The following is a 24,834-nucleotide window of genomic DNA, read 5'->3' on the forward strand; positions in this document are numbered from 1 at the left end:
CACACGTTCATCTGCTGCGAGTAAGCAGGCCTTGCGCAAAGACGACCAAGTGAGGCAAAACGATGTGTGTGTACACACAGACAATTCCATCCCCTTCCTCCAAGACTGGTATGGGTGGAGGTAGCAGCCTTGGGGAGCAAGTGCATCATCTGTCTGCAATGAAACCAGCCCGCCTGTGCACCAGTGGACCTGACACAATGTGAGAACTATTTTTTCTATATCACTTACATTATAGCAGAAATGTGAAATGAACTCCATGTGGCAGCGGCCAATAAAAAAGAGGGGGCCGGTGAATTAAGAAGCGTTCTCCAAAAAGTTTCAGTTATCCCTTGGAGCTATATGACAACATAGACTTTCCTAATTGAAACAGTGTGAGAGCTTCCCCCGCCTCACCCCCCAAAGTTAAATCACTGCAAGTCCTTGTCCATCCCGCTCCCACCCCATCTCCCGGAAAGACAGACAGTTAATAGAAAAGGACACCCCTGCCACCTTTGATATCTATTATTTCCCTCAAGAATTTAACTGTTAAAAATAAGGAATGAGCGTTCACCCCCCTTCCCCTCAGTCCACAGCATTAGCAGCCTCTGCCTATTCCCTCTGGAGGCCCAGACACTTGATACAAAGGGAACTGTATGGGATGTCGGCCCCTTTGGGGTTTCATGTTTTCCCTCAGTATTTCTAACAGCTAAAGATGACACCACATCCCTCTGCCATCCCTCCAAAGAATTTGCCCCCAAGGGAGCTGCACTCAGAGTTAAGTTACTTGGAATAAACCTCAAGAATGAAGTCCAAGCGACTCGCATCCGTCACAATCAGGTGGGGAGTTTGATCCTATGTCATGTTTACCTGGGAGTAGGCCCACTGAACTCACAGCAGGATTTACTTGTGAGTAAGCATGCTGGAAGATTGACATGGCCAGTGCATTTACTTGGGAGGACGCTGTGCTTGCTGGGTCTGAAGTAAACAGGTGTAGACTCAGGCTGTAAGCTTTCTTGAAATAATTATTAATAATAATTTTATTATTTGTATGCCACCCATTTCCGAGCCACCTTCAAAGGCAGCCCCATATAGAGCACACTGCAGTAATCCAAGCAGGAGATAACCAGGACATCTACAACTCTGGTGAGAAAAGGCATAGACAGTTAGGGTTTCAGCCATTTTACCAGGTGGAATTAACCTGGGCTTCCATGGACAGCAGTGAGTCCAAAATGACCCCAAGGCTGTGCACCTGGTCCTTTAGTGGCACAGTTTCCCCATTCAAGACCAGGGAGTGCCCCCCACCTGCCCATCCCCTGTCCCCCCAGAAACAATACTTCTGTCTCGTCAGTCTTTCTTCAGCATGGTACAAACCTGAAAAATACTGAAAGTCCTCTAAGTAATCATGCAAAGACTGAGGATCACTTTTGAAATATCAGAAGTATTTTAAACCATGCAAAGGATCCCATCTGCTGTAGATGGATGTTCAGTTGGTTGAACAATGAGATTTTTGTAGCCATATTTTCTTCTGCACAGCTTTGCAAAAAGGTCATGCATTCTATTACTTCTGATATGACAAGTGCAGGAGATCTTAAGAACTTAAGAAGAGCCCTGCTGGATCAAGACCTATCTATTACAGCATCCTATAGGAAGCCCACAAGCAGGTCAGGAGGGCAATAGTCTCAGCGCGTGGCACTGTGGTTTAAACCATTGAGCCTCTTTGGGCTTGCCGATCAAAAGGTCAGCAATTCGAATCCCCACAATGCAATGAGCTCCCATTGCTCTGTCCCAGCTCATGCCAACCTAGCGGTTTCAAAGCACACCAGTGCAAGCAGATAAATAGGTACCGCTGCAGCGGGAAGGTAAACGGCATTTCCATGTGCTCTGGTTTCCGTCACGGTGTTCTGTTGTGCCAGAAGTGGTTTAGTCATGCTGGCCACATGACCCTGAAAGCTGTCTGTGGACAAATACCAGCTCCCTTGGCCTGAAAGTGAGATGAGTGCCGCAACTCCATAGTCACCTTTGACTGCACTTAACCGTCCGGGGTCCTTTACCTTTTTAGTCTCATTGTGCTCATGGTCACCTGTAATTGGTGTTCAGATGCAGTCCCCCTTTGTACCTGGCGTTAGCACCTAATGACTAATCTTCATGGTAGATTATGCCTCCAGGCTTTGTTATTTCTGACTTCTGCCACAACCACTTACTGCATGTACACAATAACTAAAGCCTCTAGTAATCTTTACTCACCGCTAACTGGAAGTTAAACCAGTTTAGCTGCCTGGAGTTCATTGGGAAGAAATTGGTTTCAATCTAAAACCCTCTTAAGGGGCACAGAATTAAATGACAGAAAGTAAATAAATATCAGGAACCAAGCCTGGTATGTGGGAATAGGAAAAAGGGGAGGGGAAAATCTTTCTTCCTCTATATAAATTAATACATAAGTTACGAAAACATACAACTGTTGTTTTAAACGAATGGGATCAAGATGGATTATGAGGTCTTTGAAAGGGAAAACTCTTGATTTAAATGTATGCCCTGCTCTGAATTGTTTCCGTTTAGGAAGAACAACAACTGAAATGTCAGAAACAGTCTAAGCAGCTCCAAGACTCATTTCAAATGAAGGAAGCACCAAAACGCAACCAAAGAAACAGTGGATGTGGACAAACTGTAGATCAGTGTGAGAACTAGACATTTCTGTGCCAAGGGCAAACACTTAGTTCCCTGTCTACCTCTTTTCCTGAAGCTCTCCAGGGATTGATGGACTCAGCCCATGAGCAGCATGGGAGAAATCAATATTCTTTAGGTGGGGCACTGCAATAATTGACAACAGGTGTGGCTGGCTCGGGAGGGTGGCAAGGCTGGGCACAATTCAAAGTGTTGGTGCTCACCTTTAAAGCCCTAAATGGCCTTGGCCCAGTATACCTGAAGGAGCGTCTCCACCACCATTATTCTACCTGGAGGCCCAGTGCCGAGGCCGTTCTGGTAGTTCCCTCACTGTGAGAAGCCAAGTTACAGAGAACCAGGAAGAGAGCCTTCTTGGTAGTGGCACCCGCCCTGTGGAACACCCTCCCACCAGATGTCAAAGAGAACAACAACTACCAGACTTTTAGAAGACATCTGAAGGCAGCCCTCTTTAGGGAAGCTTTTAATGCTTAACAGACCACTGTATTTTAATACTTTGTTGGGAGCCGCCAAGAGTAACTGGGGAAACCCAGCTGGATGGGTGAGGTATAAATAACATTTATTATTATTATTATTATTATTATTATTATTATTATTATTATTATTATTATCATTATCAGGGCCCTGACAGAAACAGAGGGTCCTCTGTCCCAAGAATGCTACATTTCCCTTGTACATGAAGTATCCAAGAAAATCTGATGTGACATAATGCCTCAGCCCTGAGGACATCCATCTTACCTCTTATATGGCAGGCAATCTCAACCCTTGCTCAGCAGAGCTTCTGAGATATTTTTGAGTGCAGGTGTTTAGGAATAAGGGGTATTATTCTCTACAAGCACCTCTCTATGGCAGAAGCTTCTGCCAATTTCTTCAGTATGATTCTGAAACGTGCCAACATTCCTCTTCCATTTTGGACCTTCCGTTTTACCAAAGCATCAGAAATCTTTGCCTAGCAACATTTCCCACTGCCATTCCTTGTTCCCATTATTTGGCACTGGCTGGCGCTGAGTTTGGAAGTTTCACACTCACTCACTCAGCTAATTACATGGATATTTCTTTTTAACTCCCCTGCTTGCTTCTCGAGGGCTGCCAAGCATCATGGCCAGACTGCACAAAGATGGGGTCAGCTTTGCTTTGAAGTTCTGTTACTACTCCCCTTCAGGCAGAGCTTCAAAGGAAAATTTCAGTGCAATGCTCGACAGCACCAGGAAGCAACCAGGACTGAAAATGAAATTTTGTAGCAGAGAACCAGGCACTTTGTGGCATAAAACGCAGGGCTCAAACCGAAAGCAAAGGCCCTGAGAAAACCTGAGTGTGCAGCTGAGAATATTTCTACCGCCGAAGGTCACAATGTCAGCATGACTTCTGCAAAGTGAAATTTGCCTCGCTATTATCTTTGTGTTCTACAGGAATGTCGGTAAGCATGCAGATAGGATGAACATGTAGACACTATATGCCTGGATGTTCACATTTCCTTTTAAAAAATCACTCAACAAAGTCTCCTAAGGACACTTAGTAAGCAGTCATGGGGTAGATAAGAATGCAGGAACAAAAAAATGCAAAGATTAGTAACTGAGCAAGTCAGACCTGCAACAAAATGTTGCAGTGTGGAATTTTCCAGTTCAGTGCTACAACCAGTCATTTAGTCATATCTTCTACCATTATTCATCCATTTAATTATTAAATTTGTATATCTCCTTATGCCCATACATCTTCATTGCATCCCCCATCCTACTCAGCCACAACAGTTAGTCAGCATGTAAAGGAAAAAAGGTAAAGGTAAAGGACCCCTGGATGGTTAAGTCCAGTCAAAGGCGACTATGGGGTTGCGGTGCTCATCTCGCTTCAGGCCGAGGGAGCCGGCATTTGTCCACAGACAGCTTTCTGGGTTATGTGGCCAGCATGACCAAACCACTTCTGGCACAATGGAACACCGTGACGGAAGCGCACGGAAATGCCGTTTACCTTTCCGTCACCTATTTCTCTGCTTGCACCTATTTATCTACTTGGCAAGATCTGGGACAGAACAATGGGTGCTCACCCCATTGCAGGGATTTGAACCACCAACCTTCTGATCGGCAAGCCCAAGAGGCTCAGTGGTTTAGACCACAGCGCCACCCGCATCCCAGTCGATGTGTATTTACTTATTGATATGATTATTTGTGGTGTGTGTGCATGTGTGCGTATTGCCCATTTGACATGTCGTGAGCCATTCTGTGGACAATTTCATACAAAAGCAGCATATGAATGAATGAGAATTCCACAAGCTCTGAGCATGCTTAGCTGTTACCAGGCTGTTTGGGGAATTTCCTTTAAAAAAATTCTTAAGCTTTTTTTTTTTGTACTTCTGCAAACTTTGGGTTCTCCCAAGCCTGTTGATACCTCCCACTTTTGCATTAATGGTTCTATTTTGACTGCATTAGGAGTACCATTTGCCTCTGAAGTTCAGAAATAGGGGAAAGGATTAAGGGAAAGGAAACGGTGGCCAAAAAAGAGACTGTTTTCACAAGGGGTAGAGGGGATATATTATGGGACCAATGCTCTTTAATGAATATTAAGCAGATTGTAAAAGTTGTGGAGCCAGGGTAAGTAGTGAAATATCCAAATTTGTAAATGGCAGCAAATTATTCAAATGAGAATATTATTCACACAATGCACAATTAATGTAGGGCTTTCTAGCCAGTTAGACAAACTCACATGCTGCAGAAGTAGCCACTGAGGTAGCCTCCAGATTAAGATACAATTCCCATCAGCTGCTGCCAGCAGGGCTAATGCTCAGGGATGATGGGAGTTGTAGTCCAATGAGGCACAGCATTGGCTATCCCTGTGATGAAAGACACCCCCCCCACACACACACACTTCAGGTTACAGACTCCGCTAACCCAGAAATAGTGCTTCAGGTTAAGAACTTTGCTTCATGATGAGAACAGAAATCATGCTCTGGCGGTGTGGCGGCAGTGGGAGGCCCCATTAGCTAAAGTGGTGCTTCAGGTTAAGAACAGTTTCAGGTTAAGAACAGACCTCCGGAATGAATTAAGTACTTAACCCGAGGTACCACTGTATGCACATTCACCTGAGAGTGTCCTCCTTTGAACACAGTAGGGTTTCCTTCCAAGTAAATGTTCATTATATTGCACTGTTTAATATAGTACGCTCTAAACAACTTTGCAAAATACTTTTGTTAGATATGGGCTATTATAAAGACATTCTAACTGCAGTCATATGGACAGTTGTGTATTATCTTTTTGTACCCTCAGTGTAACATGGAAGGGAAAACAAACCCACATAGCAAATCTGCATGAAGCAGCATAGCAGAATTAGAGCAACTTATCTTGCATATGTTCAATGAAATGACTGAGAGCGGCACAAAACTATCCATATATCCAAGAATAAATGCATTGACAGACTAGTTGGAATTCTGTTTTGGCCACTAGGTGGGGCTAATAGCTCTTTTAAGGAACCAATGAGGCTAGTTTAGCCATTTTCTTATGCTTATGTTGAGTATATATTGCCAACAAACTGGAAGATAGCTTAAAGATTTGTAAGGAAGACTATCTGATTATCTGATTCCATAAATACTGAACCACAGTACCGAATGCTAGTCCCAAGATTAGAAGACGTCTATGAAATATCCATTCCTCATCTTACAAAGTAGTTTTCTCATTTTAAGGAATTTAATTTACATTGGGATCATACAAAATGACCACAGGAAATAAACCAATGCACCCTATAAAAAGAGTGCCTGGATTTGCTGCAGCCAGCATTCAAATGATGTTCTATTTTATTTACAAAACCGCTTCCTGTTTTGTAGTAACTTTAGTCATGATAACTGTTATGGCACCCTTGGCATCAAATAGTAAGATATCCCAGGCACCCGAATTGTCACAAGTACTATTCAATTCAGTTCAGTGAAGGGGAAACATGAGGGAGCACAGTTCCATGACTTTTTAAAGAGAAGGGGTGATTACATCATCATGGAACACCAGAGTAATTGATGGACTTTCTTTGCTCCGGGAAGTATATTAGGGGATTATAAGGCTTTCAAGTTTCTTTCAAGTTTCTGTAATAATAGCATAGAGGAACTTGTAAGGTGAGGAAAAATAACCACACTTCTTTCCTTTGATCAGGTTCCTATTTCAGGCCAATAGGAGCCAAACCTTGTCCTGATTGATAAAGTTAAATTTATAATGTACATAAAATGCTGTGTTTGAATGCTGTAAAGGGAAGTTTATCTTAGACAAGAGGTTCCACTCACAGGGTGTGTCAAGGAACAAGCTATGCCAGACTTGGTGGGGCAGTCAATCTGCACAGAAGAACAGCATGACTGGAAAAATATTTTTACCCATCAACAAACGTTTTCTCTCGTTTTCCCCACCCCCACTCTGACAATAACCACTGGAAATTATTTAAGCTCATCTTAAATAGCTTGATGACAGATAGATGTCACAATACCAGCCACCACAGCCCTCTTATCTACTGCAGTATCTCTGCTCCTTCAGTTTGCCTTGAGTGTCTCATATTCAGATGAGCAATCATTTCTGATCTGAACTGATCTAGAAATGCAGAGAGGTGGAATGCAGACATGATGTCAACTACTCCAGGATAAAACTAATTCGCCTTAGGGCAAATGATGTCACAACATGAAGACCACAACCTGAAAGGTATGCATAACGCAGCAGGTCCTAAACCTATGAATAAAGAAGGGGACATAAGATTTTAAATTCCGGAACAGGAAAGGTTTGGGTGATTTAACACATTGGTGCTATGCTGCATTCTTTGCTGTTGTTCTTTTTAAATGATATTGCTTGCCCATATCTGACAGTACAATACATAGCTTCATTGGCCTGTTGAAAAAGAGATTGTTTGTGACTCTTTCTACCATCACAAAACCAGTTACAATCCTGCATATGAGGTGGGACACGCCCAACACTTGGCTGCCAAGCCTCTGGTTGAGATCTCCAGTAAGTGGGAGTCCATTACCCCTCTAGGTAAAGGTAAAGGTACCCCCTGACAGTTAAGTCCAGTCGCGGACGACTCTGGGGTTGTGGCGCTCATCTCACTCTATAGGCCAAGGGAGCCGACGTTTGTCCGCAGACAGCTTCTGGGTCATGTGGTCAGCATGACTAAGCCACTTCTGGTGAACCAGAGCAGTGCACAGAAACGCCGTTTACCTTCCTGCCAGAGTGGTACCTATTTATCTACTTGCACTTTGACGTGCTTTCGAACTGCTACGTGGGCAGGAGCTGGGACCGAACAATGGGAGCTCACCCCGTTGTGGAGATTCGAACCGCCAACCTTCTGATTGGAAGCCCTAGGCTCTGTGGTTTAGACCACAGTGCCACCCACGTCCCCACCACCCCTCTAGGTTTGTCCATAATGTTTGACAAAAACTACCCTCCTGTAACTTAAGCCTATTGGAATTAGTCCTGGTCTCCGGGCTGAGAACAAGTCATCTTTGCCCTCTTCTCCATGGCAGCCTTTCTGGCATTTGAAGAGTGCTATCATGTTCAGTGAAGAGATGCGGGTGGCGCTGTGGGTTAAACCACAGAGCCTAGGACTTGCTGATCAGAAGGTTGGCGCTTTGAATCTTGGCGATGGGGTGAGCTCCCGTTGCTCGGTCCCTGCTCCTGCCAACCTAGCAGTTCAAAAGCACATCAAAGTGCAAGTAGATAAATAGGTACTGCTCCGGCGGGAAGGTAAACGGCATTTCCGTGTGCTGCTCTGGTTTGCCAGAAGCGTCTTAGTCATGCTGGCCACATGACCCGGAAGCTGTATGCCAGCTCCCTCTGCCAATAAAGCGAGATGAGTGCCACAACCCCAGAGTCGGCCATGATTGGACCTAACGGTCAGGGGTCCCTTTACCTTTATCATGTCCAGTGCCACCAAGCGATGGGTGCTGTTGGTACTGATGCACTCAGTCCGCAGCCTACAGGGATCTCAGACTCTGAGCTTTCATTTTTTAAAGAAGCAATACTTCAGCTCTCCTAGAAAGGAAGTTATGGAACAAAAGGTGCAAGTACCATGCAAAGTGATTTCTGAGAGATGAGTCAGCCTGACTACTACTGTCTTTCAGTGTTTTTAGTGAATGAGTGAAGTCAGAGTTGTGACGGGTGAGTGAGTTGTTTGGACACCAGGGGGTTAGGAATCCCTGGGGTCCTAAAGAGCTGATATTTCCCCCTCCCCTTCAGTGCACTTTCCCTGCTTCTGTCTCATTTCCTAATCCTTGGAATGTCAAATTTCCCTTTTTCCTAGCAACTAGAATGCATCTTTCCTGGTTGGTTTCAACTGACACAAACCAAGAAAATAGTCTTTTCTGAGGCTTGAGAAGACTGCATATAAGCGAAACATACCTATAAGCCCAACATATGATAGTTTGAGATCAGACTTCTCAGTAGACAAGGGAACAAAACAAAAAAAAAGTTAATTAGCTCCCTGCTCTACTTTCTTATGCTGCTGGAAGTTTTATAGGACAACAATTTCTAAATAGGCTCTAGGACCACCACCAGCTGGGCAATCAGCTAATTACAACTCCAGGTCTACTCGTTCAATCATTTAGTAACTCTACCCTCATTTTTCCTCTCTTGAAAAATAATATAATTTCATGTTGAGACTGAATCTGAACCTTTAGCTTTCCTACTGTGGCTCCACCCCTCCAGCCAACAAACCAATGGCAGATGGAGGGTGTGACAAAGTGGGGATGGCATGGAAATAAGAGCCTAGCTGCTTTGAAACACAGGTGTGGTGTGACTAGAACTTCTGCAGCTTGAGGGAAGGGTCTTCAGAAGACTAACTGTAGAATCATAGAATCATAGAATCATAGAATCATAGAGTTGGAAGAGACCACAAGGGTCATCGAGTCCAACCCCCTGCCAAGCAGGAAACACCATCAGAGCACTCCTGACATATGGTTGTCAAGCCTCTGCTTAAAGACCTCCAAAGAAGGAGACTCCACCACACTCCTTGGCAGCAAATTCCACTGTCAAACAGCTCTTACTGTCAGGAAGTTCTTCCTAATGTTTAGGTGGAATCTTCTTTCTTGTAGTTTGGATCCATTGCTCCGTGTCCGCTTCTCTGGAGCAGCAGAAAACAACCTTTCTCCCTCCTCTATGTGACATCCTTTTATATATTTGAACATGGCTATCATATCACCCCTTAACCTCCTCTTCTCCAGGCTAAACATGCCCAGCTCCCTTAGCCGATCCTCATAAGGCATTGTTTCCAGGCCTTTGACCATTTTGGTTGCCCTCCTCTGTACACGTTCTAGTTTGTCAGTGTCCTTCTTGAACTGTGGTGCCCAGAACTGGACACAGTACTCCAGGTGAGGTCTGACCAGAGCAGAATACAGTGGCACTATAACTTCCCTTGATCTAGATGCTATACTCCTATTGATGCAGCCCAGAATTGCATTGGCTTTTTTAGCTGCCGCGTCACACTGTTGGCTCATGTTAAGTTTGTGGTCAACCAAGACTCCTAGATCCTTTTCACATGTACTGCTCTCAAGCCAGGTGTCACCCATCTTGTATTTGTGCCTCTCATTTTTTTTGCCCAAGTGCAATACTTTACATTTCTCCCTGTTAAAATTCATCTTGTTTGTTTTGGCCCAGTTCTCTAATCTGTCAAGGTCGTTTTGAAGTGTGATCCTGTCTTCTGGGGTGTTAGCCACCCCTCCCAGTTTGGTGTCATCTGCAAATATGATCAGGATGCCCTTGAGTCCATCATCCAAGTCGTTGATAAAGATGTTGAATAAGACCGGGCCCAAGACAGAACCCTGTGGCACCCCACTAGTCACTCTTCTCCAGGATGAAGAGGAACCATTGATGAGCACCCTTTGGGTCCGGTCAGTCAGCCAGTTACAAATCCACTGAGTGGTAGCATAGTCAAGACCGCATTTTACCAGCTTCTTTACAAGAATATCATGGGGCACCTTGTCAAATGCCTTGCTGAAATCAAGGTAGACTACATCCACTGCGTTCCCTTCATCTACCAGGCTTGTAATTCTGTCAAAAAATGAGATCAGGTTAGTCTGACATGACTTATTTTTCAGAAATCCATGCTGACTATTGGTGATCACAGCATTCCTTTCTAGGTGCTCACAGATTGTTTGCCTAATGATCTGCTCCAGAATCTTCCCTGGTATTGATATTAGACTGACTGGGCGGTAATTATTTGGGTCCTCTCTTTCCCCCTTTTTGAAAATAGGGACAACATTTGCCCTCCTCCAGTCTGCCGGGACTTCGCCTGTTCTCCAGGAATTCTCAAAGATGACTGCCAGTGGTTCTGAGATCACATCTGCCAGTTCTTTTAATACTCTTGGATGCAGTTCATCTGGCCCTGGAGACTTGAATACATCTAAACTAGCCAAGTATTCTTGTACTATCTCCTTAGTTATTCTGGGCTGTGTTTCCTCTGCTGAATCATTTCCTCCAAATTCTTCAGGTCGGGCATTGTTTTCTTTATCGGAGAAGACTGAGGCAAAGAAGGCATTGAGGAGTTCAGCCCTTTCTGTGTCCCCTGTTTGCATTTCACCATCTTCTCCTCTGAGTGACCCCACTGTTTCTTTGTTCTTCCTTTTGCTACGAGCATACCCATAGAAACCTTTTTTGTTGCTTTTAACCTCTCTAGCAAGCCTGAGTACATTCTGTGCTTTAGCTTTTCTGACTTTGTGTCTACACGTGCGGGCTATTTGTTTGAATTCCTCTTTGGTGGTTTCCCCCCTTTTCCATTTTTTGTACACATCATTTTTTAATCTTAACTCAGTTAAAAGTTCTTTAGATAGCCACCCTGGCTTCTTTAGGCACCTTCCATGTTTCCGTCTCATTGGTATTGCCTGAAGTTGTGCTTTTACTATCTCCCTCTTAACAAACTCCCAGCCATCATGAACTCCCATTCCTTTTAGTATTACTGTCCATGGGATCTCACCCAGCACTTCCCTAAGTTTTATGAAGTCGGCTTTCTTAAAGTCAAGAAATTGAGTCCTAGTATGCTTGGCTGCTCCTTTCCGTTGTATAGTAAACTTCAGAAGAGCATGATCACTTGCGCCTAATGATCCTTCCACTTCTACCCCATTAACCAGGTCATCGACATTGGTTAGGACCAGATCTAAAATGGCTGTTCCTCTTGTTGCTTCTCCCACTTTCTGGACAATGAAGTTGTCTGCAAGGCCAGTGAGGAATCTGTTTGACCTTATGCTCTTGGCTGAGTTTGACATCCAACAAATATCTGGGTAATTGAAGTCCCCCATTACTACTATCTCCCTTCCTTTTGCATGCTTGGCCATCTGTTCCAGGAAGGCATCATCTATGTCCTCCGTTTGGCTTGGGGATCTATAGTAAACTCCCACAATGAGGTCACTGTTATTCTTCTCTCCCTTAATTTTGACCCAAATGCTCTCACTTTGGCTTTGAGGTTCTAAATCTTGGATCTCTTCACAGGTATACACATCCCTGACATATAACGCCACTCCTCCTCCTTTCTTGTCTGGTCTGTTTCTCTGAAATAGATTGTATCCCTCCATTTTTACATTCCAATCGTGGGACTTATCCCACCATGTTTCAGTGATGCCTATTATGTCATATTTAGTTTGCTGTACCAAGAGCTCAAGCTCATCTTGTTTATTTCCCATGCTTTGTGCATTAGTGTACAGACATTGAAGTCCATTAGTCATTCCCCCGTGTCTCTTATTTAAGGATTTTTTCCTCCCACCACTAGGTCTGCTTGCTGTTTGCTCCATTTGGTCTATGACATTTGGATGATCATCTTCATCAATTAATAGACTCCTACCTTCAGGAGCACTGTCTCCCTCCCCCACATTAGTCAGTTTAAAGCCCTCCTGATGAGGTTTCTTAGTTTTTTGGCAAAAACATTCCTCCCAACCATTGTGAGGTGCAGCCCATCGCTTGCCAGAAGTCCATCCTCAAGAAACTGCAGTCCGTGATCTAAGAATCCAAACTGTTCCTGTTTACACCATTTGCGAAGCCAGCTGTTTACTTCCACTATTTTCCTCTCTCTCCCTGGGCCACGTCGTTCAACTGGGAGGACAGATGAGATGACGATTTGTGCATTTAATTGCTTCAATTTCCTGCCCAGAGCCTCATAGTCTCTTTTGATCTTCTGGAGGCTATTGCTTGCAGTGTCATTGGTTCCCACATGAACCAAGAGGAAGGGGTATTTGTCAGTGGGTTTTATGATTCCTTGCAGTCGTTCAGTTACATCTTGGATCTTAGCCCCGGGGAGACAGCACACTTCCCGAGACATCTTGTCAGGCCCACAGATCACTGCTTCTGTTCCCCTCAGTAGGGAATCCCCTATCACCACTACACGCCTTCTCTTAGGTTTGGTCAGGGTTCTTCCGTGAGCGGTCCGTTCCAAGGTCGCCTGCACATTCCCTGAGGACTGACTCTGCTGCTCATCTTCATATACGTGATCGACTGTAATGAGGGAGAGATCCTCAAATGGAGTCTGCTCTTCGTCTTCCATGCTAGGGGAGAGGACCTCAAAATTTCTAGACAATCAGAGCGAACCTTGGGCCTCCTACTTCTTTGAGTCACGTTTCTCCACATATCGGGCTCCTGTGCTGGTGAACTAGCCTCCTTCTCAGGGGAGTCCCTTGTCTCCTCCTTGGTGGAGACGGTGTGCTCTGTTGCTTCCAAGAAGAGCTCCAGCTCTCTAATTCTTTGGAGCGTAGCTACACGTTCCTCCAGTTGCTGGACTTTGTCTTTTAGGAGGGCAATCAACATGCAATTGCTGCACGTAAAGCTGCCTGCAACCTTTGGCAAGATGGCAAACATTGCGCAGGAACCGCAGGCGACTGCAGCTGTTCCCTCCCCCTCCATCTTGAGAATGTGTCGTTGGGCTTGAGACTAGCTCCCCTAAATCTAAAAGATGGTTCAAACTGCGCGCGCCAATAGGCGCGCGCCGCTGCACTGCAAACAGAAGTCTCAGAAGTCTGAGGTCACAAGGCGACATTCTTGGCAATGGCACCTCAGGTTTGCGACATACTCCACCACCGCCACCCAGAGGTTTGGCTTGCACCAGCTATCTTTTGGCTGAAGATCTTCCTGAAGACTTGGAGCCTAATTCCGCAGAAAGTCAGGATATGAAGCCTGGGACCCAAGGTGGGATGGCAATGGTGCCTCAGATTTGGAACATTATTCTAAAACCCCCCCCCCCCCGAAGTTTGGCTGGTATCAACATTGTCTAACTTTTGGCATTGGCTGAAAGCTTGTCTTCCTCTTTCAGTCCTTTTGATAATGAGACCTTTGATCTATGTAATATGGTGGACTTATTTTGAAAAGCACATTTAGACTGATTTATGTATTGTGACTTCCATGTTTTGATCTTTGCATTCTAAAGCTTTGTATCTGCCTTGAGGTCTTTTGAGGAATGGAGGAATATAAATGGCTGAAATAAATAAAATGGAAGACAAAATGCAATAGAATACCTTGATACAAGCTAAGCAAAGATTCCGCCTCCCCCCCCCCCCCGCCGCCTCAGGGTTTCTCACTCTTAAAGTCTGTGATGCTTTTACATCTGCCATTTTGTTATTTTTTTCTGTTTTCATTGCTGCTTTAAAGTTCTTGCTGCATTGTAGCTCTGTTAGCTGCCGTGCATTGAAATAGATGTATTGAAGGATGGAGTACAGATGTACAGAGTAAATACATTCATTTGTCTAAGATCTCCCTGTCCAAGCTGAGGTAATAATAGAAGGAGTGAGTCAGTGTGGTATTGTAGGATGACTATAGCCTTCTGCTCTTGCACTCTAAATAAACTTCTTTTTTTTGTCTGTGTGAATGGCACTTGCCCATGAGTAAGCATCCCATAATCCGTTGTTTACATCCAGAGGTCCTGGGCAGTTATTTTTAGAGAGCATGTTTTGGTCTAAAGTAATGCTGCATCTTTATTTTGCTTCTGTGCCTTTAGGGCAATCTTCAAACGGATGACTGCGCTCATAGATCTCTGCATATCTTTCAGGCACAGCTCAGTTGCTAAAACTATTCATCCAGCATTCTTACCTTTCTACTCATCAAAGCAGCTAAACTATTTCTTTGCTGTCCTTTGCCACTGCCCTCCTCCAGGCAGGGAAAGAGGTGGAGTTTTCTATTCCCTTCCAGTCTCCGATCGATGACTGTTTTGAGTGTTTGTATCAGCGATTCAGGGTTCCTAACAGTGCTTTTGTTTCTGTTTCACACAAACCTGTATGGTGAAGCCCCAGCCCCATTTTCTTCTTCTGTATTCCAAATAGATATACAGCAAAAGAGCTGAAAAGAAAAAAAGTACAGCAATCATGACTTTATAGGAAGAATGACATGCCTCTCTGTGGCTTACTTGTGTTAATAGAAACCTAACCAGAGAACCCAGAAGAAGAAACCTACAGAATCGGAACCCGGACAAAGGTAGGAACTTAAATTCTTTATTGTTTTTTCTTTTTTAACAGACCAATGCCATTTATTAACAACTGCCCCCTCTCTTTATGAAGTATTGTGTCATGTGTGTTGTACTCTGTGCCCTTGTCCCTTTCAGCTTCTTCTATTGGAAATTACAAACCTGCACAGGTGAAATTTAGAGAAAGATTACATATTTCTATAAGAGAAATAAGGTGGGCAAAGATATTAATACTATGAATTTTTGGTGTGCAACAGGAAGAATAATACAGAGAAAAGAACAAGGCAAACTCAGTGAAGAACTAATAATAGTTTTGTGGCACTTTAAAGACTAACCAATTTTATTTTTCATGGACTGTGGCACACACAACAGATGCATAAATAGTTGGTAGGTGTGGAGGCACACACTTTGGGGGGGGGGGAGACTCTTGTAGTAAACAGTGAAAGCTAAAAAATGCAAGAGGTACACTGTGACTTTTCTCCACAGAAGGTTATACCTGATCAAATCGTTAACCAGAATCCTAACAAAATATCCGTTAAACATTAGAGAGAAAGTTACACTTTGGATAACCATTAGGTATCAAACAGCTGTGTTACTTTTGTTTTAGGAGGGGTGAAGTTCAAAGATTAGGCATTGATAGTCTGTTGCCTGAACCCAGGCTTGTGGCTGAGCTCTCTCCAGACTACAGTGGCACCTCAGGTTACATACGCTTCAGGTTACATACGCTTCAGGTTACAGACTCCTCTAACCCAGAAATAGTTAGTACCTCGGGTTAAGAACTTTGCTTCAGGATGAGAGCAGAAATCATGTTCCGGTGGCGCGGCGGCAGTGGGAGGCCCCATTAACTAAAGTGGTGCTTCAGGTTAAGAACATTTTCAAGTTAAGTACAGACCTCTGGAACGAATTAAGTACTTAACCCGAGGTACCACTGTAACTGTAAATTGTATCCGAGGTTTGTTCTTAGGCATTCACTCTAAGCCAAGGTTTGACTAAGGCTGCATTCAGGCATTGGTTTTATACTGTTAGGTTCACTGGCTTCTGTCCCAATTTCTAACATTCCTTTTACACTGCAGTACCTGTGGCTTTTGACTGAAATAGTGCCATGCCATGATAAATTTTAAATGGTGGGAAAGAACTGTATGCCAGGATACTGCTCCAAATTTCATCATGTGAAATTACAAAGCAAAACTCCTGTGATTTTCTGTGTCAACAGGGTTGCAAATGAAACAAATGGAAACAATTAACATGAAAGGGAGTGCAAAACTTCCATTGGGTTTCCAGAAGTGGGTTTCACATTGTGTGAAAGGTCAGACAAAATGTGGAAATGAATCAGTAAGGAAATGGAATAAAGTACTGCCTGAATGCAGCCTTAGTGTGAATTCCAAACTAGGCCATTGATACACAACCCAGTGGTCGAGTCACTTAATTCAATGTTTTTTTTTGTTGCTAGTCTTGCCGTACAAGACCTTCTGGGATAATGTATCTCAGGGGTGGCCAACCTTTTTGGCCAGTGAGCACATTTTGAAAGAGTGCTGGGGACACCAGTCACAAAAAACTGCTGTATCTTCATATAATTAAAAGTACATGGAGCACTCTTGCTACAAGGGGCATTGTGGCAACAGTAGCAGCCTTGTGTTTTTGCTTTGTTTTTAATTGTAGGAAGTGTGCATTTTGGGTACTGAAAATGTGAATGCACCCTCTCCAAAGTGGGAGGGAGAAAAGCAGTTTAAAAATGATCATGGCACGGACTTGCAGTGATGTTATAGCTCAATGCATTCAGTACTAGAGGAACGACTTGCTGCAGTTTGCTAGCAACCTGGCTCAGTAGTTTGATAGTTGAGAAATCTGTGATTTTCCCTGCCATGAAAATGCTTGATGGATGAAATGGTGTGGTTTTAGTAACAGCTGCACAGTTCCCCATTAAGTCAGTTACAGCATCTGGAAAATCCCTTTAATCTCACATATTGGGTTCAGCAGGATATATACCCCATAAAACTTAAAATGTTTGTAACGTGTTACTGTATATTGTTGTAAAGCACTTGCTTCTTTTTGCAATCTAGCAATAGATTAATCTTATTATAAATAAAATAAATAAAATTTCATGTATATTTTTTTATGTAAGCCATTCTGGTCTGCATGCAAATGTATTCTAAGTTGCCCTTCATACTGTTAATGCACTCCCCGCCTCTTCATGCAATAACAGCCTCCAAGGCCAGTGCTAACTGGTTTGGCTTCCTTGTGGAGCAAAAATTGCTATGGACATAATAGCATTTCTGTATTCTTTTATTGATTGATTCTGTAATATTTGAGTTTATAAATATACCAATGGAGTATAGGTGAAGATGGACAGCATAGCACAATAATTGCATTCAGGTTCCCAGAGAGAGAGAGAGAGAGAGAGAGAGAGAGAGAGAGAGAGATGTGAAATCAGAAAGGTGCCTCCCAGTCTGCATCTCTCTCTCTCTCTCTCTCTCTCTCTCTCTCTCTCTCTCTCTCTCTCTCTGCCTCTCCTTGAATCATGTTACTATTGTTCTCTGTTCACAAGACCTCATGACCCACCTGTAGAGAAAGCCCAAAATGCTATCTCTTTAAAAGTCCTGGTGTACCTGGCACAATGTTCCCGTCTTCCTCACTCATATGAATCATCACATACCTGTCACATTTTACGCATCCTCCCTGTGGAGAGACTGGATTTTCCCTTCAATGGTTTCTGTCTACCAGGAAATCTTGTCCAGTTCCCACTGTTTGTTTCCATCTTTCAGGGTTGTTCTGTGTATCTGTTGGAAATGTAATGTAGTGTTGAAACTTTGGCCCTAGAGAGGTGCTCAAGACCATATAGGCGTAACTGGGACATGGGTGGTGCTGTGGTCTAAACCACTGAGCCTCTTAGGCTTGCCAATCAGAAGGTCAGCAGTTCGAATCCCCTTGACAGAGTGAGCTCCTGTTGCTCTGTCCCAGCTCCTGCCAACCTAGTAGTTCGAAAGCCCACCAGTGCAAGTAGATAAATAGGTACCACTGTGGCAGTAAGGTAAATGGTGTTTCTGTGCACTCTGGCTTCTGTCACGGTGTTCTGTTGTGCCAGAAGCTGTTTAGTCATGCTGGCCACATGATCCAGAAAGCTGTCTGTGGACAAACAGTGGCTCCCTCAGCCTAAAAACAAGATGAGCACCACACTCCATAGTTACCTTTGACAGGACTTAACTGTCCAGGGTCCTTTACCTTTACCTTTTTACCTTATAGGCATATCACTTACGATGCATGGTGGATCAGCTGAAGTTGATTTGTCTGTTGCTGTTACTAGTCTATTGATTTTTCGTTTTATGAATCCAGAATGCGGCAGCTAGACTAGTGACTGGGGGCGGCCGCCGAGACCACATAACACCGGTCTTGAAAGACCTACATTGGCTCCCAGTACGTTTCCGAGCACAATTCAAAGTGTTGGTGTTGACCTTTAAAGCCCTAAACGGCCTCGGCCCAGTATACCTGAAGGAGCGTCTCCACCCCCATCGTTCTGCCCGGACACTGAGGTCCAGCTCCGAGGGCCTCCTGGCGGTTCCCTCATTGCGAGAAGCAAAGCTACAGGGAACCAGGCAGAAGGCCTTCTCGGTAGTGGCACCCGCCCTGTGGAACGCCCTCCCAGCAGATGTCAAAGCGATAAATAACTACCTGACATTTAGAAGACATCTTAAGGCAGCCCTGTTCAGGGAAGTTTTTAATCTGTGATATTTTACTGTATTTTTTGTTTCTATGGAAGCCGCCCAGAGTGGCTGGGGAAACCCAGCCAGATGGGCGGGGTACAAATAATAAATTATTATTATTATTATTATTTCACTGTTTTAATATGGAAACTGTAACCCACATCAGGAGCCTTTGGATGAAAGTCAAAAATTAAAAAGCAGTAAATAAATACTCTTGGATAATCCATACCCTACCAAACTCCCCATTCAATTCCACAGAGTTAAAATGGGGAAACTCAGCGGCTTTCTAGATCAGTGTTCCTCAGCCTTCGGTCCCAAGATGTTGTTGAACTACAATTCCCATCCTCTGCAGCCATCTTCGCTGACAGTCATGGATTATGCCAGATGTAGTCCAACAATAGGGGATGCAGGTGGCGCTGTGGGTTAAACCACAGAGCCTAGGACTTGCCGATCAGAAGGTTGGCGGTTCGAAACCCCGCAACGGGGTGAGCTTCCGTTGCTCGGTCCCTGCTCCTGCCAACCTAGCAGTTCGAAAGCACGTCAAAGTGCAAGTAAATAAATAGGTACCGCTCTGGCGGGAAGGTAAACGGTGTTTCTGTGCGCTGCTCTGGTTCGCCAGAAGCAGCTTACTCATGCTGGCCACAGGACCCGGAAGCTGTATACTGGCACCCTTGGCCAGTAAAGCGAGATGAGTGCCGCAACCCCAGAGTCGGCCACGACTGGACCTAATGGTCAGGGGTCCCTTTACCTTTACCTAGTCCAACAATATCTGGGGACCAAACGGGTTATACAACCAATATTAGAATATTTATCCAGATTATTCGTGGGGCTTGCGGGATATCACATTGTGAAGTAAAGATCCTTGCAAGGAATCAGAGTACTTATAAAAGGATTTTGGTGAGGAGTCCTAGATTAAAATAGAAGGGTATTAAAAGCACTTGATAAATGTCAGTGTCTTATTCTCGGGATGTGGGTGTTGTATTGGTGTTTGTCCACACACACACACACACACACACACACACACGTGTAGGAGTTTTGACAGGAGGAAAAAAACAGTCAGACATGACACAGCTCTTAAAACTCTACCTCCTCTTTGTTATGTCTACTAGTACATGTTCTACCCCTCTGCATCATTTTCTGTGTGGGAGGAGAGAAAGTGGCAGATCCCTATCTTTCCTGGTAGGACTAGCTTCCTGGTACAAGTGCTGTCCACACCTACATAGAGCTTCAGCAGATTCCGTCCTACCAACCTCCTGAACTGTTTTTTTTTTTTTTTGCTGCATTTAGATGGAAAGAATAAAACTGGAAATACCTATAATAATATTGGCAGTGTAACAGGTACAGGGAAGACCAAGGCATCATCTCAGTCACAACCACCCACTTCAATGACCTTTCCAATGACTGCCTTATTCATGCTATCTTTGATTGTGGCATTCCATTTGTCAACTGGTGAATATTTCATTTATGCATTTTATGTATTAATAAGCCACATTTCTGGGCCATGTCTTCTTGGGCTGACCTGCTATTTTGAGTTTATTGCTTACTATCTTTAGTGTATGGCTCTGGTAAATATTTGGCATGGTGCACACTGATGTTTCAAGAAATACCGAATACCAAAGGGTCCTTCCAGGCAACAAGATAGAATGGATATTCACCTTGATTTGTTTGAAGGGCAATTAGGTGTTTATTGAGCATTCATTCTGGTTTGTTTGCAGGGAGATTATACTATGTTGCATCAAGATACTCTTACCCTTCACTTTCCATTGCATTTTCCTGTTGCTTTCCTTATATCAAAAAGTCTGATACTTTGGGTAGGGGCGTTGCTGTACAAGAACTCCAAATCAATTTGGATTGTGCAACCTGAATTTGCTGGAATGTGATTCATTCTCACCTGATAAAGATGAATTGATGTGCCTTCTATTTTGATCTTCCTGCTATCCTGTTTTCACTGTTCATTTAGGTTCCATCCAATCCTTTCCAACATCCTCCATAGCCTGGAACATGTTTAAAAACAACTACCATCATCTTAATGTACAATTCTAAAAACTAGCAGCAGTGATAAATGATTTTTGAAACCCACATCCCCCCCCCTGTATGCTCATAAATGCACCTTCTTTGGCTCCATCTCTCCTCTCCTCCCTCCCCCAGTATTTGATGGGGATGCTTATCCTTTTTGTGACCTCTGTGGTTTTAGTAAATAATAACATGCAGACTTTTACCACATGCCTATTATGCTGAATTAGAGAGCAACGTGGTGACATCAGCCCATCATTGTGTTTCCTCCTTGAGCAGAACCAACATTTAAAGCATCGTAGTTTTCAGTTCTAGGCATATTTGCATCCCAGCATAAGTTTTAAAGAACAACACATAGCATAATGTGGTGGTATTGGTGGTGATTATGGTAGAAAACTTTTATATGCTGCCCCACTATTGATACTTATAGATGGCATGCGTTCAAAGTCATCTTTTTAAGATATCTGGCACCTTACCTTCCTCCCCAACCCCCCTAATGTCTTTCATTCTCCATCTCACCTCATTTCTACCCTGGGTTAATCACAGGTGGTAGAGGGGAAGAGATCTAGTCTAGATGTGGGGCGTTGTTAAGCTTGGTGTGGAGTTCGGTTCAGGAGGGGGCACAAGGGTTGCTATGTTCTCACCCATACCCATGAATTAATATGTCTTTATTTATTACATTTATCTACCACCTCCCCCCGCCCGCCTGCCGGGGAGCTCAAGATGGTGTATATGGCTATCGCCTCACAACCACCTGTGAGGTAGGCCAGGCTGAGGGACAGTGACTGCCCCAAGGTCACCCAGTGAGCTTCTTGGCTGTGTGGGTATTCAAATCCTGTTATCCAGGAGCATCACCTTATTGGCTCTCTAAATAGACAATGTTGTGGTCCAATGCAAGCAATTTCTCCTATTTGTTCCAGGTTATCTTCAAGGATGTCTCTCCTCTTGTATCTTGTTGCCTACACATGAAAGGTCCCCCTTTCCTCACACTTGAGGCTCACAAAACAAAGGGGATGTGGGCAGCAAAATTACTGCTGAATAAGCTCAGCCCTTTTAAACCTCAGCTTCAGAACATTAACTATGTTGACAGCTACCAGCAGAATTCAGGCAAAGAGATCTAAGGGGGAAGTGGAAAGAGCTCAGTGCTTTTTCTTTAACTGAAGACCAGTTGGAAAACCTCTCCTTAGCTTCAGATTGGTACTGATTTAAAGGAAAGCAAGAATGGCTGTTGCTGAAAGCAACCCATTTTTAAAGTCACAGAAGAAGGGCAAAGTTAGTGTGGGTTTAAAATTTAATATTTAAATATGGAGTTAAACAATAACACTCCTGTTGCAAAGTGGCATAAGAGTTAGATCTCCATGGAATACTTTAGGGCAATTCCTGTTCTGCTTTGGTGGAGTTACGTCAGTGCTTCGGTCTAGCAGCTTTGCTTGCATTGGTTATAGAGTGGAATGCTGCAGTTTTGAATAGGCTTGCCCTGCTTCTTGGCTGATGTTACTGCAGGTAACACACATACGTAACAACAAACTCTAAATTGGAACAAATCTGAGGAAACACTGCAGCTCTGGCAGAGACCATATATGGCAGTGATAACAATGAAATTACTTGCGCTTTTGAAATGGTTCTGGAGATTCCCAGATCTCTTAGGTGGGTGACCCTAGGTTCTTGGTGATCATAGGAAGAGACTGCCTGTAGGATCAGACCCTAGGTTTATGCAGTCCAGCATTCTTGTCCCTGAAAGCCCTCAAGCAGAACCTCAAGAGGTCTCTTCTGCTTTCTGGCTTGGTGGCTATTTCCTCATCTGCTGGTAGCAAATGTACCATGTTTTGTCTTACAATAGGATTTGTTAACCTTCTGTCTTGTAGGTTACTCAGAGGGTCATTCGGCATCTAGCACTGTCATTACTTACTTAGGTTTACAAAATTGGAGAAGCAGTTGCAAATGCTTCAAAGCAGGGGTTCCTAAACCGTGGTTTGCTCATTAAAAAGATACAGCATCTAATGCAGCATGTTGCAATGACAGCATTTTATTAAATTTCTTGATAGTGAATGGGGGTGGTGGAACCAAGCACACCCAGACTTCTGAACCCAATCTAACAGCCCTTAAATTGGTCCAAGCCAAATCAAGGTGTTTTATGAAATGCTGAAATAATAATAATAATAATAATAATAATAATAATAGTTTATTTCCCCAGCCACTCTGGGTGGCTCCCAACAGAATATTCAAAACACAATAAAACATCAAACATTAAAAACTTCCCTAAACAGGGCTGCCTTCAGATGTCTTCTAAAAGTCAGATAGTTGTTTATTCCCTTGACATCTGATAGGAGGGCGTTCCTCAGGGTGGGCACCACCAGACCCAGACAGAGGGGGCGCCATATGGGCCACTTAGCCCGGGCCTCCGATTCCAAAGGGGGCCTCGGTCAGCATATTTATCTATATTTTCCATTTTGTCTTTATATGCGGATACGGTTCAAGCCTTGAAATAAAATTATTTGTCAGCATAACTTTTCTGAAAATTATTTATAAGACTTCAGTTATCTCCAGGGTAAAAAAAAGGGGGGGCACATTATCTACCTGGCCCGGGCCTCTGCCTGGCTTTGCAAGGCCCTGGGTGCCACTACCGAGAAGGCCCTCTGTAACCTACTTCTCGCAGTGAGGGAACCACCAGAAGGCCCTTGGAGCTGGACCTCAGTGTCTGGGCAGAACAATGTGGATGGAGGCGCTCCTTCAGGTATACTGGGCCAAGGCCAGTGTTTACTCCCAGCCTTGGAAGTGTTAATTTACTGATTTTTTAAAAAAATTAAAAAATACTGTTTTTATTTATTTTCATGGTACAGAAGATAAATTTTGAGAAAACAATTGTTACAACAGTAAACAAGTAACTTGTCATGATCAACTTACTTATACCAAGAATCAAAGTTCAGCCCATCACCGGTTTTCCAACATCTGGCTATCTCCATATGCGCAGCAGTCAATAGAAAGGCTAAGAGGTCATCTTTAGGATAATCATGAGCAGATGGGATCCTAAACCCAAGTATTCAGAAGGGTTTGATGATGTCACACCACCACCACCTATGGAAATATGTACCTTTGACTGTGCCTCCCCTCCCAACAATTGGGATTGACTTCCTTACATATTCGGGATGCCCAATGTACAATTTAGCACACAGGTTGGTTGTTGCCCAGGAAAGATGGAAATTGAATCATGCTGCCTTTTTGAAGGCTACCAGAAATAAATAGCAGTAAACACAGACTGTTGTGCCTCCTACATATACAGATACTATGACTCTGAGCAGATGTGATGAGTGGGAGGGTGTGTCATTGCATAATGCTCTCTGCATGTCAGAACAGCAAAATACTCTATTTAAAAACACAGCAGGAACTTGGCATCTAATTGAACACTCCCACAGAAAATACTAGTAATGGGAGGCAACAAATTCCAGTGGAAACCTGTGCGTAGTCTTACACGGAAAATAAAAGCGATGTATTTTTTTCAAAGCAGCTAGTATAACAATAGCAACCATGTATACTTAAAATAGCAATTACTGTTAGGCATTCATGACAATATTGAAGGGTGTGCTTGTGTACATTAATGGCCAGAATCATCACAAGTGCTGGGATGAATGCACTGTGTTGTAAAAGCAACAAGGGGGGATTTATATCCAGCCTATACAATAAATCATGGGGAGGAAACGTGAAAGTGATGGGTTAGGAAGTGAGGGATTGGTTCAGCTTCCTGAATATCGCTTCTCCAACATTTGAAAGCACTCCCATTGGGATGAGTCACCTGTTAGGCAGTTTGTTTTGTTAGCAGAGCTAATGTAAAAGTTGAAAGGAGGGAGATGGAGAAATCGAGACATCCAAGTTATCTCTGATACATTGCCAAAGAGAGTAGGTAAGAGTGCTCCATATTTTAATGAGATCAATCAGTAACTGGAAGGGAGAGCGGCATAGCAGCTTTAAAAATAGATGCAGGAAAGTGGGAGAAAAGCAATAACATTATTGACTGGCACTTTTTAAAGGCAATAATAGCTTCCCTCCTTGTTTAAGCTGCTACAGCTGCTGTTGTGGTGCTACTTAG

General features: G+C 43.7%; 1 protein-coding gene and 1 long non-coding RNA gene across 4 annotated transcripts in view; both read left to right on the plus strand.

Annotated features, from left to right (window-relative positions):
• Positions 1 to 63: 63 nt before the first annotated feature.
• On the plus strand, positions 64 to 2,744 carry LOC310678725. The gene is made up of 3 exons (XR_014511898.1): positions 64 to 199; positions 1,513 to 1,640; positions 2,536 to 2,744. It is a non-coding gene; the product is annotated as an uncharacterized lncRNA (long non-coding RNA).
• A 4,437-nt stretch (positions 2,745 to 7,181) lies between these two features.
• The window catches only part of PIK3CB (phosphatidylinositol-4,5-bisphosphate 3-kinase catalytic subunit beta), a 115,887-nt gene continuing 98,234 nt past the window's right edge, over positions 7,182 to 24,834 (plus strand). Inside the window, exons 1-2 of one of the 3 annotated variants that reach the window (XM_083442641.1) lie at positions 7,182 to 7,319; positions 14,900 to 15,050. The gene's annotated coding sequence lies outside the window, so the exon portion shown is untranslated. Of the gene's footprint in view, positions 7,320 to 14,761; positions 15,051 to 24,834 lie in introns of those variants that run through there. The other 2 variants (XM_083442643.1, XM_083442640.1) reach the window with 2 other exon arrangements.

Source organism: Podarcis tiliguerta (genome assembly GCF_965153285.1).
Source record: "Podarcis tiliguerta genome assembly, chromosome: 5".
Lineage (NCBI taxonomy): Eukaryota > Metazoa > Chordata > Lepidosauria > Squamata > Lacertidae > Podarcis > Podarcis tiliguerta.